Source organism: Choloepus didactylus, chromosome 3 (assembly GCF_015220235.1).
Source record: "Choloepus didactylus isolate mChoDid1 chromosome 3, mChoDid1.pri, whole genome shotgun sequence".
NCBI lineage: Eukaryota > Metazoa > Chordata > Mammalia > Pilosa > Megalonychidae > Choloepus > Choloepus didactylus.
The window spans coordinates 59616393-59628195 of record NC_051309.1 but is presented as its reverse complement, the minus strand read 5'-3'; the positions used below and the strand labels follow the sequence as shown (position 1 = coordinate 59628195).

Genomic DNA, 11803 nt, shown 5'->3' with positions numbered 1-11803 from the left:
TCTTGATTTCTTCTTCCAATTGTTCATTGCTGAGCATATGAACACTACTGAATTGGGGGTGCTGATCTTTTACCCTGCCACTTCACTGTATTTATTTATTAGTTCTAGGACCTTTGTTGTGAAGTTTTTCACTGTTTTCAGTATATACAATCATATCATCTGCCAATAGGGATATTTTTAATAGGGATATTTTAATCCAATTCAGATTCCTTTTAATTTTTTTCTTGCTTAGTTGCTCTGGCAAGAACTTCCACTACAGTGTTGAATAATTGAGGTGACAATAGGCATCCTTGTCTTTTTTCCTTTCTTAGAAGGAAAGTTTTCAGTCTTTCGCCATTAGGTAGGATGTTAGCTGTGAGCTTATCATATATGCCTTTCTATTCCTAGCATTCTAAGTGTTTTTGTAATGAATGGCTGCTATATTTTGTCAAATTCCTTTCTGCGTTAATTGAGATGATCATGCTTTTTTTTCCTTCATTCTGTTAAAGTGGTATATTACATTAGCTATTTTTCTTATGTTGAAACAACCTTACATAACAAGGATAAATCCTACTTGATCGAGGTGTATAATTCTTTTAATATGCTTTTGGATTCAGTTTGCTAGCATGTTTTTTAGGATTTTTGCATCTATATATTCATAAGAGATGTCAGTCTGTAGATTTCTTTCATTGTGGTACCCTTATCTGGCTTTGGTATGAGGATGATGTTGATGTTGTAGAATGAATTGGGGAGTATTCCCTCCTCTTCAATTTTTTGGAAGAGTTTGAGCAGAATTGGAGTTAAGTCTTCTTGGAATGCTTGGTAGAATTCCCCTGTGAAGCCATATGGTCCTGGGCTTTTCTTTGTTAGGAGGTTTTTGATTAGCAATTCAGTCTCTTTACTAGTAAGTGGTTTGTTGAGATCTTCTATTTCTTCTTGAGTCAATGTGGATAGTTTTTGTGTTTCTAAGGATTTGTCTATTTCATCTAGGTTTTCTAATTTATTGGTGTACAGTCACTCAAAGTATCCTCTTATAGTCCTTTTAATTTCAGCAGTGTTGGTAGTAATGTCTCTCTTTTCATTTCTGATTTTCACTATTTATCCTCTCTTTTATTCTATATCAGTCTAGCTAAAGGTTTGTCAGTGTTATAGATCTTTTCAAAAAACCAACTTTTGGTTTGCTGATTCTATTTTTCTCCTTCTACTACATTTATCTCCACGCTAATCTGTTATTTCCTTCCTTATGCTCACTTTGGGTTTAGTTTGCTCTTCCTTTTCTAGTTCTTCCAGTTTTGTTAGGTCACTGATTTGAAGTTTTTCTTCTTTTTTTAACATAGGCATTTGAAGCAATAAAGTTTCCTCTCAGCACTGCCTTCACTGCATCCTATAAGTTTGGTTACATTGTACTTTTATCTTCATTTGCTTCAAGATAGTTCCTGGTTTCACTTCTGATTCCCTCTTTAACTCATTGGTTGTTTAATAGTGAGTTGTTTAATTTCCACATATTTGTGAATTTCTAGCTTCATTCTGTTGTGGTTGGACAATATACATTGCATTAATTCAATATTTTTGAATTTTTTGAGACTTGTTCTGTGAACCAACTTATGGTCTATGCTGGGGAATTATCCATTTGCACTTGAGAAGAATGTGTATTCTGTATTTTTGGGTGAAATGTTCTATATATGTCTGTTAGATCTAGTTGATGTGGAGTATCATTAAAATTTTCTACTTTCTGTGCTCACTTCAGCAGCACATATACTAAAATTGGAATGATACAGAGAAGATTAGCATGGCCCCTGTGCAAGGACAACACACAATTCATGAAGTGTTCCATATTTAAAAAAATCTTCTACTTCCTTATTGATCTTCTGAGCAGATGTTCTATCCATTATTGAGAGTGGCATACTAAAGTCTCATACTATTGATGTTCTCCCTTCAATTCTGTCAGTATTTGCTTCAAATTTTGGGGGGTTCTTCTTTTAGGTGCATATATATTTACAATTGTTGCATCTTTCTGTTGAATTGTCCCCTTTATCAGTATATAATTACTATCTTTCTCCCTTGTAACCCTTATTGACTTAAAGTCTATTTTATCCAATACTGATATAGCTACCTCAGCTCTCCTTTGCTTACTACTTGCATGGTATAAATATTTTTCCATCCCTTTACCCTCAACTTACTTGTATTTTTGAATATAAGGTGAGTGTGCTGGCTTAAATCTATTAAGTCCCCTGCAAAAGCCATGTTCTTTCTGCAGACTTCTGGGAGCAGACTTATTATGTGTGGAAACTTTTGATTAAGTTGTTTCCATGGAGATTGAACGATCCAACTATGGATGAGATCTTTTGATTAGATTATTTCCATGGAAGTGGGTCCTTGTTAGTTTACTGGAGTCCATGAGAGAGCTCAGGGACCATCACATACCCAGACACATGGAGATACAGACAGAAAGATGTTTGGAGATACTAAACTAAGAGATGAAGCCCAGAGTTTGCCCCCAGAGAAGCTAAGAGAAGACCCCCAGATGCACTGAAAGAAATGCCCTGAGAGAACAAGCAAGTATGCACAGGGGCTGAAAGAGAGAAGCTAAGAGAGACAGAAGCCCAGAGACATTTTGGAGAAAGCTATATTGAAACCAGAGTCTGGGAGCAAAGGAACAGTGGACACCAGCCATATGCCTTCTCAGCTGACAGAGGTGTTCTGTACACCATTGGCCTTTCTTCAATGAAAGTATCCTCTTGTTGATGTCTTAGTTTAGACACTTTAATATCCTTAAAACTGTAAATTTGTAACCCAATATATCCTCTTTATAAAAGCCAATCCATTTCTGGTATTTTTCATAAAAGTAGCTTTAGCAATCTGGAATAGTGAGTCTCTTGCAGACAACATAAAATTGGGCCATGCTTTTCTATCCAACTGGCAATCCCTGCTTTTTGACTGAAGAGTTTAATCCATTTATATTTAAAGTCTTTCTTATACCATTTTGCTATTTAATCTTTAAGTCTTATACCTTTTTTTCACTTCCATTAATACCTATTTTTATATTTATTTGATTTTTTGTGTTGTACCATATTGAGTGCCTTCCCTTTTCTCTTTTGTATTTTCTTTGTCATTATCAAGGGTTAAAATTTTATCATCCTAAATATATAAAAATCATGTATTGTTTGAAACCAACTTAACTTCAATAGCATGCACATATACTTTTCCTATACCCATTTTCCCCCAGGCATTTTTACTACTTGTTACCATTTATATCTCTGTACATTTTATGTCCAAAAACATAGATTCATCATTACTTTTTATGCATTAGCATTTTAGTAATTGTAGGAAGTAAGAAGTGGAGTTACATACCAAACTATATGTTACAATAATACTGGCATTTATAATTACAGTAATGGTTACTTTACTGCCAGTCTTTAATCATTTTTGGGGCTTTGAACCACTGCCTAGTTTCCTTTCTTTTTAGTCTGAACAACTCCTTTTATCAATGCTTGTAGGGTAGGTCTAGTAGTGATGAACTCCCTCAGTTTTGTTTATCTGAGAATATCTTAATCTCTCCCTGTTTTTTGAAAGAAAATCTCACTGCATATAGAATTCTTGGTTGACAGTTGTTTTCTTTCAGCACTTTAAGTATTTCATCCCACTGCTGTCAGGCTTCATTGTTTATGATGAGAAATCAGTACTCCATCTAATTGGGACTCCCTAGTATGTAACATCTTGCTTTTCTCTTACAGTTTTCAGAACTTTCAGAGAAAGCTCTGAAAATAATTAAGAAAATAAATTATTGCATTCAATAACGTGATCAGTATATAATGGGGTATATTTTTCTTCATGTTTATCCTGTTTGGTGTTCTCTGGGTGTCTTGGATGTGCATATACACATCTTTTGCTAAGTTTGGGAAGTTCTCTGCCATTATTTCTTTGAATAGTTCTTCTGTCCCCTTCTCTTTTGTCTTCTCTTTCTGGGACTCACATAATACATATATTGCTGCACTTGATGGTGTCTCAGAGGTGTCTTAGGCTACTTTCACTTTTATTATTTCTTTTTTTTCATTCTGCTCTTCAGCCTGAATAATTTCAAGTATCTTGTCTTTAAGGTCATTGATTCTTTATTCTCTCAGCTCCAATCTGCTCTGGAAACCCTCCTTGGATTTTCATTTCAGTTATTATGCTCTTCAATTCCAGTAGGTCTGTTTGGTTCCTTTTTCAAATTTCTATCTCTTTACTTAAACTCTCAAATGGCTCATTAATTGTTTTCCAGATATTGTTTAGTTCTTTCTCTGTATTTTCCTTCATCTCCTTAATCATTTTCAAGATCATGTTTTAAAAGGCTTTGTTTGATACATCCACATTCTCATCTTCTTCATTTTTGTTTCCTGGATTTTTATCCCTTTCCATTGGATGGGCCATCATTTTCTGTTTTTCTTTTTATTTGTCTTGTACCCTTTTGTTGTACACTGTACATTCTAATATTTTAAAATGTTAGCTCTGGGATTTATTCCCTGAAATGTTTCTTGGTTTTCTAACCAACTGCTGATAAGATAGATATTTTTGAGTGCATAAGCCCTCCTACCAGGAAGGTCTATCCAAAGCAAATGCAGTGTGCTAGGTTTTCACTTCTTTCTGGGCCTCTGTCTTATCCTGGGGTTTTGCTTGGTGGTTGTTTTGGAATTCCTCTGTTTACAGGAGTTCAGTTGTCCTCTCTGTTTCCCGGGAACAGTCCTGCTTCTCTCAAGTGTTAGACGTCAGCAGGTCTATGTCCCAGACTGCCCACTTCTATAGATTTTTACACTCCTTTCATTGTCTCCAGCTGCTTTTGTTTGGAGGGGCAAACTTTTAAAGGAGGCCTTACAAGGGACAACTTTCCCAATTCAGTCTTTCCCTGTCAAAATAGATCCAGGGACCCATGAAGGCAACATAGACTGGCTCCAAAGTGCCCTTGGGAGGGAATCAGGGAGTGTCCCACAGTTCTCCAAAACTGAGCTTTCCTGGCTTGTCCAGCAAATATAGCCCTTCAGCCAAATGTCCCCCACAGTTCTGAGGAAGTACAGCATCTTTAAGTCTACACCATAACCACACTGTCTATGGATGGTGGAAACAATAGTTACTGCTGCCTTTGTCCAAACATGTTGAAAAAATGGCTGCCTTCAGAGCTGGGATCCCAAGAATCCCAATCGGCTCATCAAAAGCCTTATCAGTGATCAGCTCTTCCCTCCTCTGGTCTTGGGGAAGAGGATTTTACATCCCTTTCTGTCACCAGCATGCTAGCCAGGGACTGGGCCCTACAGTGGCCTGCCATAAGAGTGGGGGGTGGCCCCTGGCAGCCACTGTGTGAAGAGAACATTTTATTTATCCTTATTATAATGTATCAGCCTCTTCCTCCTGCCCTTCCCTGGATGCAGTGCAGTGTTATTCTGGCTCCCAGAGTTTCAAAATAGCTATTTCAGACAGTTTCTGCCTATTTAATAGTTGCTTCGGTGGAAGGACTTAGTCCTGGAGCTCCCTACTCCACCACCTTCCCACAATCCCTCCTTGTCTTTTCTTCTAGTGAAAAAAATAATAAAATATGTAAGGCCCCCTGTTAACACTTTTGGCTCATTAAGAAATACTTAACTACATTCAATTTTCTTAGAATGCATATTTTAGCATGAATTAGAATTTGAAAATTTTAACATTTATTTTTATTTTTTCTTTAATTTACCAAGATATTTTTGTGCATTTATTAGAGTAGATATTTTAAGCTAATACTTAAAACATACATTTTTAGGAACTAACCATAGTCTTAACTGTTTTACCAACACACAAAAAATCATTTCAAATCATTTTCAAATGGAGAGTGTTAATCTTGGGGAAACAAAAATTGTATCTCTATCCCTATATGTTTCCTCTGCTCCTGTAGGTTTGTACAGGGCTACTTTGTTCCAAAATACTTACAATTAGAGTATCCACTACATCTCCAACAGAACCTGTGAAATGTATACAGCAGGTCTTGTATTAATTTTACAGATGAGGGTGTTGAGGGTTAGAAATGTCAAAGTGAATTACTCAAAATCTTCTCAAAAAAAAAGGAAGGAAGGAAGGAAGGAAGGAGGAAGGAAGTTCCAGAGTCAGAGCTAAAACTGATTTTTAGTTCAGTGCTTTTTTCATTGCCTCCCTCTGTCTATAAAAGGAAGAGTTGAACAATCATTACAGATGGATGTTCAATCAATAAAATTAAAGGGTTCCTATGAAATATTTTCATAATTTCTCACATATTTCTTAAATAATTATAATGTGCAAGATACTGCTTTGATGCTCTAGGGGGAGAGATTCCATCTCCATGCACTTCATTATCTATTTATTTAGTCAATAAATATTTATTGAACTTGTACTGGGTGTAGGCACTGCAAAAAATACGTAAATGAATAAGATATATTCCATACCTTTGTGGAAATCACATTAGTGGTGGGATGTCAAACATAAAAAGTAAGTATAATCAGTGTGGTGTGTGCCATAATAGACATATTTATAACATCCTAGGAGATCATAGTTGAGAGAATAATTGCCTCTACCTTGGAGTTCAGGAAATATGTAAAATAGAAGTGACTTTTGAGCCATAACCTTAGCAAAAATACATTTGATTACTTTATTATAAAAATTAAAACATAGTTTAAAAACAGTCATTACTGAACATTAAGAATATATGACTTGAAATAGAGTAACACCTTAAATAGCAAAAAAAAAATCTTCCAATAATAAAATTATTTCTCTGACTATTAATCAAATGTGAAGCAAACATGGGGTACAATAATGAAAAATAGGTGGAGGAGTTAAGCCATGAAAATATAATATACACATAAGATATTTAAAATACAAGCCAACACCTCCACCTCTCACCTTTCAACAAAGACTATTCTGAGAGCAGCAAACCAAGATGACTGAATTTCTTAGTAAGTTTCTCTACTATTATTCAGATATTACTTACCTGGGACCAAGTTCATTCCAAGCAAATAATGCTTTATGATTAGACTTTTTCTTGTCATCAGTTCATCCCCACAGTATTCGAACCTGGAGAGTATGGATGTGAAGCTTGCCAAAGCAAACTTACCAATGCAGGTTTAAACATTGCTGATAATATTGAAGTATTAAGTGGGTGAATAAGTTTTTCCCTTATATTTTAAAACAAATGATGAGTTGATGAGTTTTATGAGTGTTTGGTCACCGTTGATGTGCTTAGACACACTGCGACTCTTGTCGACACCGAGCTAGTGCTGTAAGACTGAGTGTCTGGGACAGCCTAAGGAAAGAAAATACAAACTTGTGCTGTGATGCTGCTATTACACTTGTTGGGACCTACTAATGAAAAGCTGAATCTCCTTTGGCTGAATGAGAAAATACTAAATTGTCTGAGAACTCGTAGCTGTTAGGACAATGTTCTGTAACCCCAGGACCCCTTCTTTACTGTCTAGGTACCTGGAAAAGTGATTCACCACTTCACCCCCACTGCATCTTGGTACAATAGGGAGCAGTGTCAGGATTTCCTTGTATTCTATTCATATTTTACTCTGGGTAGGAGCCTTTGTGAAAAGTGCACTCATCAACTTTCTAATGATAGTCTGATACTCTAGCTCATGATATTTCCTACTAAGTTGGCATCTGCATTAAAAGACAATTTATTGATTTCCTTGCATGGTAACCACTGAACCAAGGGTGCCAGCGAGTATAAGAATGAGTAAGATGTTATCTAAAGACACAGTCTAGAGGAAGAGAAAATCTTGGACAGACACCTAAAATGGAATCCAATACATGCTATAATAGCACTATGTACAAATTCCTTCATATATTCAAGAAAAGATGTGAATAACTCTGTCTCCAAAGTCAGAGTATGCTTCAGGAGAAAGCAAAATTTGATCAAGGTCTTACAAAGCAGGAATTTGGTAAGTAAAGAAGAAGCAGCTCTGCTCACACAAAGAGAATAGCAGGTGCAGCCCAGTCGTGGAGTAGGGAAATACCTTGCAGACTGCTAATAATCTCCCTGCCCAGGACATAGGGTACATAACCTAAGGAGAAAGGGTGGGAGATGAAACTGGCAAAGTAAATTTATAGCAGATAATGAAGGACACAGTTTGCTTTTCCCGAAAAGACTGACCCCATCCAATCAGTATGGGTAATCCCTACATGTTTTTAATAACTTTGCAAAATGGATTGGAGACTGTAAGGCCAGAGGCAAAGAGATTGTGTAAAAGGTTCCAGCAATGATCAGTGACCTCCAAAATTTTCTGATCATAAATGTGTGTCAGAAAAAATTGGGCATGCATCCCCTAAGTATATGCATAGCTTATAACAAGTTTTGCTACACAAAGTATACATTATGAAGTTAATACAGAAATTTTAAAGAATGAGAAAAAAATTAATAAAAATGTAATTTCTAAAATTTTCTTCCTTGACTTGCATGAATCATCCTCAAATGTATGTGCATTTGATTTTAGAGATGGAGTGACAGGTGACACTGCATGACAGTTTACAAGGACAATGGTGGTAGGGAAGCAGAGAAGATAAAATGAGATGAAAAGATAATGAAAATGATTGAGAAAGTAGACCCACACAATGAGATAACTGGATGTAGGGTAGAAGAACAAGGGTAAGCTGAGATTTCTGTTTGGGTTGCTAGTTTGACAAGTCTTTATTAACTAATATAAGAAACACAAGCTGAGGAGCATTCATATGGGTATTGAGAGAGGACAGATAGGGAAGATAATAGACACATTTAGTTTTGAACTTTCAGGCACAAATGTCCTTCATTATAAAGATCTGGAGCTCAGAAGAAAGAGCCTGAGATAGAAATTTCAGAGTCACTGGCATTCATTTGATAACTGAGATTCTGGAAAGGATGGGATTGTCCAGGGAGAAAGTGCAGAGAAAGCAGTGGTTCTTAAGCTTTGTGGGGAAGGAGTTCATACTCTTCTTGAGAAGCCAAAGAAAGTTTGGATGTTCTCCACATAAAAATGTACAACACACATTTTGCAATTAATTATTAGGGGTATAAATTCATGAAAAGAGAAGAAAAAGACACTACTTAGGACAAGGAATACCTGGAATCAACATGATATATTAAAGTACATATCTTATATACTAGAATGTATTTTAATGAATCAAGTTTACCTGTGGTTAATGGGCTTATAATTATACGAGTACAAGTTTAGATCTCAAAACAATAAGAAAAAGTTAAAATGGGCATAGTATATAGTTATTTTTAAATTCTGGTTCCAGGTACAACATAAAATTGAGCAGGAACACAGAGTTTGAATTGTATTGTTTTTGTAGTGGGTAGATGTTCTAGTTTGCTAAAGCTGATGAAATGTAATATACCAGAAATGGGTTGGCTTTTACAATGGGGATTTATTAGCCTACAAGTTTACAGTTCTAAGGCTGTGAAAAAGTCCAAATCAAGGCATCTATAGGATGATACCGTCCCCTCCAAGATAAGCGACTGATGATCCTCAACTCCTCTGTCACATGGTCAGACACACGGCCTCTCCCTTCTCTCCCAGGCTTCATTGCTTCCAGCTTCAGATTTCAGTGGCTTCCTACCTGAGCTTCTGTGTGTGCCCTTGTCTCTCAGCTTGTCGGGCTTTTCTCTCTTTTGGCTTCTTTGTGTGCTTCTCTGAATTTCATCTCTTAGTTTCCCTGGGGCTTCTTTCAGTTTCTTCTCTCTAACTTTTATCCTCTTTTAAAGGACTCCAGTAAGAGGATCAAGACCCACCCTGATCCTACGCACTAAAAGATCCTCTTTACAATGGGTCCACACCCAGGATTGGATAAGTGTTAAGAATGTGATATTTTCTCAAGTACCTACAGCTTCAAACCATCACATCCCACCTTCTAGACCCTAAAAAGCCATGTTCTTTCCATATGCAAAATACGTTCTTCCATCATAATATCTCAAAAGCCTTAAATCTTTTAAGTAACAATATTAAGTACAAAGTCTTATCAAAATCAGTTACAGCTGTGGTCTGTCCTGGGAAAAAAATTCCCCTCAGGTTGTGGACTCATGAAACCTAGGGCAAGTTATCTGCTTCTAATACACAAAAGAGGGACAGCCACAGAGTGAACATTCCCATTGCCACAGGGAGAAATGGGAAACAAAACAGGCATCCTTGGTCCCAAACAGTTCCAAACCCTGCGGGGCATACCTTATTAAATTTCAAGGTTTATGAGTCATCTATAGGATGATGTTTTTACCTCAGGGCCAGTTGGAGCAGCATCCCCACCCTTTCCAAGGGCTTTGCTCTCTGTAAACACTGGGATGAGTGCTCCAATATCTCCAAGCACTGGAGAGGTGGATATGCTCTTGGCTCCACCCTCTTCAAGCACTGGGGTGGTGGCCAGACTCTGCAATTTCCAGGGCACAGGCTCAACCCTCTCAGAACAGTGGGGTGATGGCCAGACTCTCCTCAATCCAAGGGAAATACATTCCACCCTCTCTGAAGACTTGGGTGGCAGCAATCTTCCTGAACAATGGGGTAGCCAAGCTCTCCACAATCCCCTGGCATCTGAGAACCCTGGGGTGGTAACACTCTTCCTGAACAAGGGGACAGAAGGCCCACCCTCTACAAACTCTGGGGCATACTCACCCTCTCCACGTACATGTGTGGGTCCACTCTCCTGGCTTGAAGTGTCTTTGCTCTGGACCTCAGCTTCCATAGTTTTGCCCTTGAAGTCATTTATCCCTTGATTTGTCCCTTTTCTGTCCCTAGTAGTCCATGCTGGCAGTGGTTCTGTTCATACAGATCTCACAATAAACCTGTCAGTTCCATATGTGGTACACAGGGGTCCCAACCATCAGACAGCAGGACTTTCCACAGTTTCTGAATAATGGCATTTCCAATTCTGACTTGTACTGAAATGGCTGACTGGTTTCATGTTCAGTTAAGTCCTCATATTGGGCACTAATCTCTTGGGGACTCATTTTCTGGAAACTCAGAATTTTTCAAACCATCAATTTCTGGTTTCTTTTTGCCCAGGAGTTCAGCTTGTACATTTCCTCTCACATTTTATTACAAGCTGCAAGGAGAAGCAAGGCTGCCTCTTCCACATTTAGTTTGGAAATCTCAGCTAAATATCCAAGCTCATCACTTTCAAATTCTGCCTTCCATCCCACATCAGTTCTCAATTTTGTCAAGTTCTCTACAATTTAAAGCAAGGAATGCCTCATTGGAAGTACCTTTAGCATTGCTATTTCTACCAACAGTCTCTTCAAATCAATCTAGGCCTTTTGCATCAAGCATTTCACATTTCTTCCAGAATCCTCCCTTTACACATTTGTAAAGCTGTTGCTGCATTTTTGGTATCTGCAACCTCAGCACCCCACTCTTCTGGTACCAAAATCTTGCTAAAGCTGCCAGAATGCAATATAGAAATGGATTGGCTTTTACAATGGGGATTTATTAGCTTACAAGTTTACAGTTCTGAGGCTGTGAAAATGTCCAAATAAAGGCACATACAAGATGACTCCTTCTCCCCAGATACCAACTGCTGGTGATCCTCAGCTCCTCAGTCACATACCCAGGCACATGGCAATGTCTGCTGGTGTTTCCCTTCTCTCCTAGTTTCCTCACTTCCAACTTCTGGCTTGAGTGGCTTCCTCTCTGAATTTCTGCATGTGTCTCTGCATTGTCTCTCAGCTTGTCTGTCTTTTCTCTCTTTTTTGTTTCTTTGTGTGCTTCTCTGAATTTCATCTCTTAGCTTCTCTGGGACTTTTTTCTGTATCTTCTCTCTGTCTTTTATCCTGTTATAAAGGATTCTCATAAGAGGATCACAACCCACCCTGAATAAGGTGGGTCAC

At 37.6% G+C, this 11803-nt stretch overlaps 1 non-coding gene across 1 annotated transcript; it reads left to right on the top strand.

Annotated features, from left to right (window-relative positions):
- Positions 1 to 1713: 1713 nt before the first annotated feature.
- Positions 1714 to 1819, top strand: LOC119530671. Its single transcript, XR_005216067.1, has one exon. It is a non-coding gene; the product is annotated as a U6 spliceosomal RNA (small nuclear RNA).
- The last annotated feature ends 9984 nt before the right edge of the window (positions 1820 to 11803 follow it).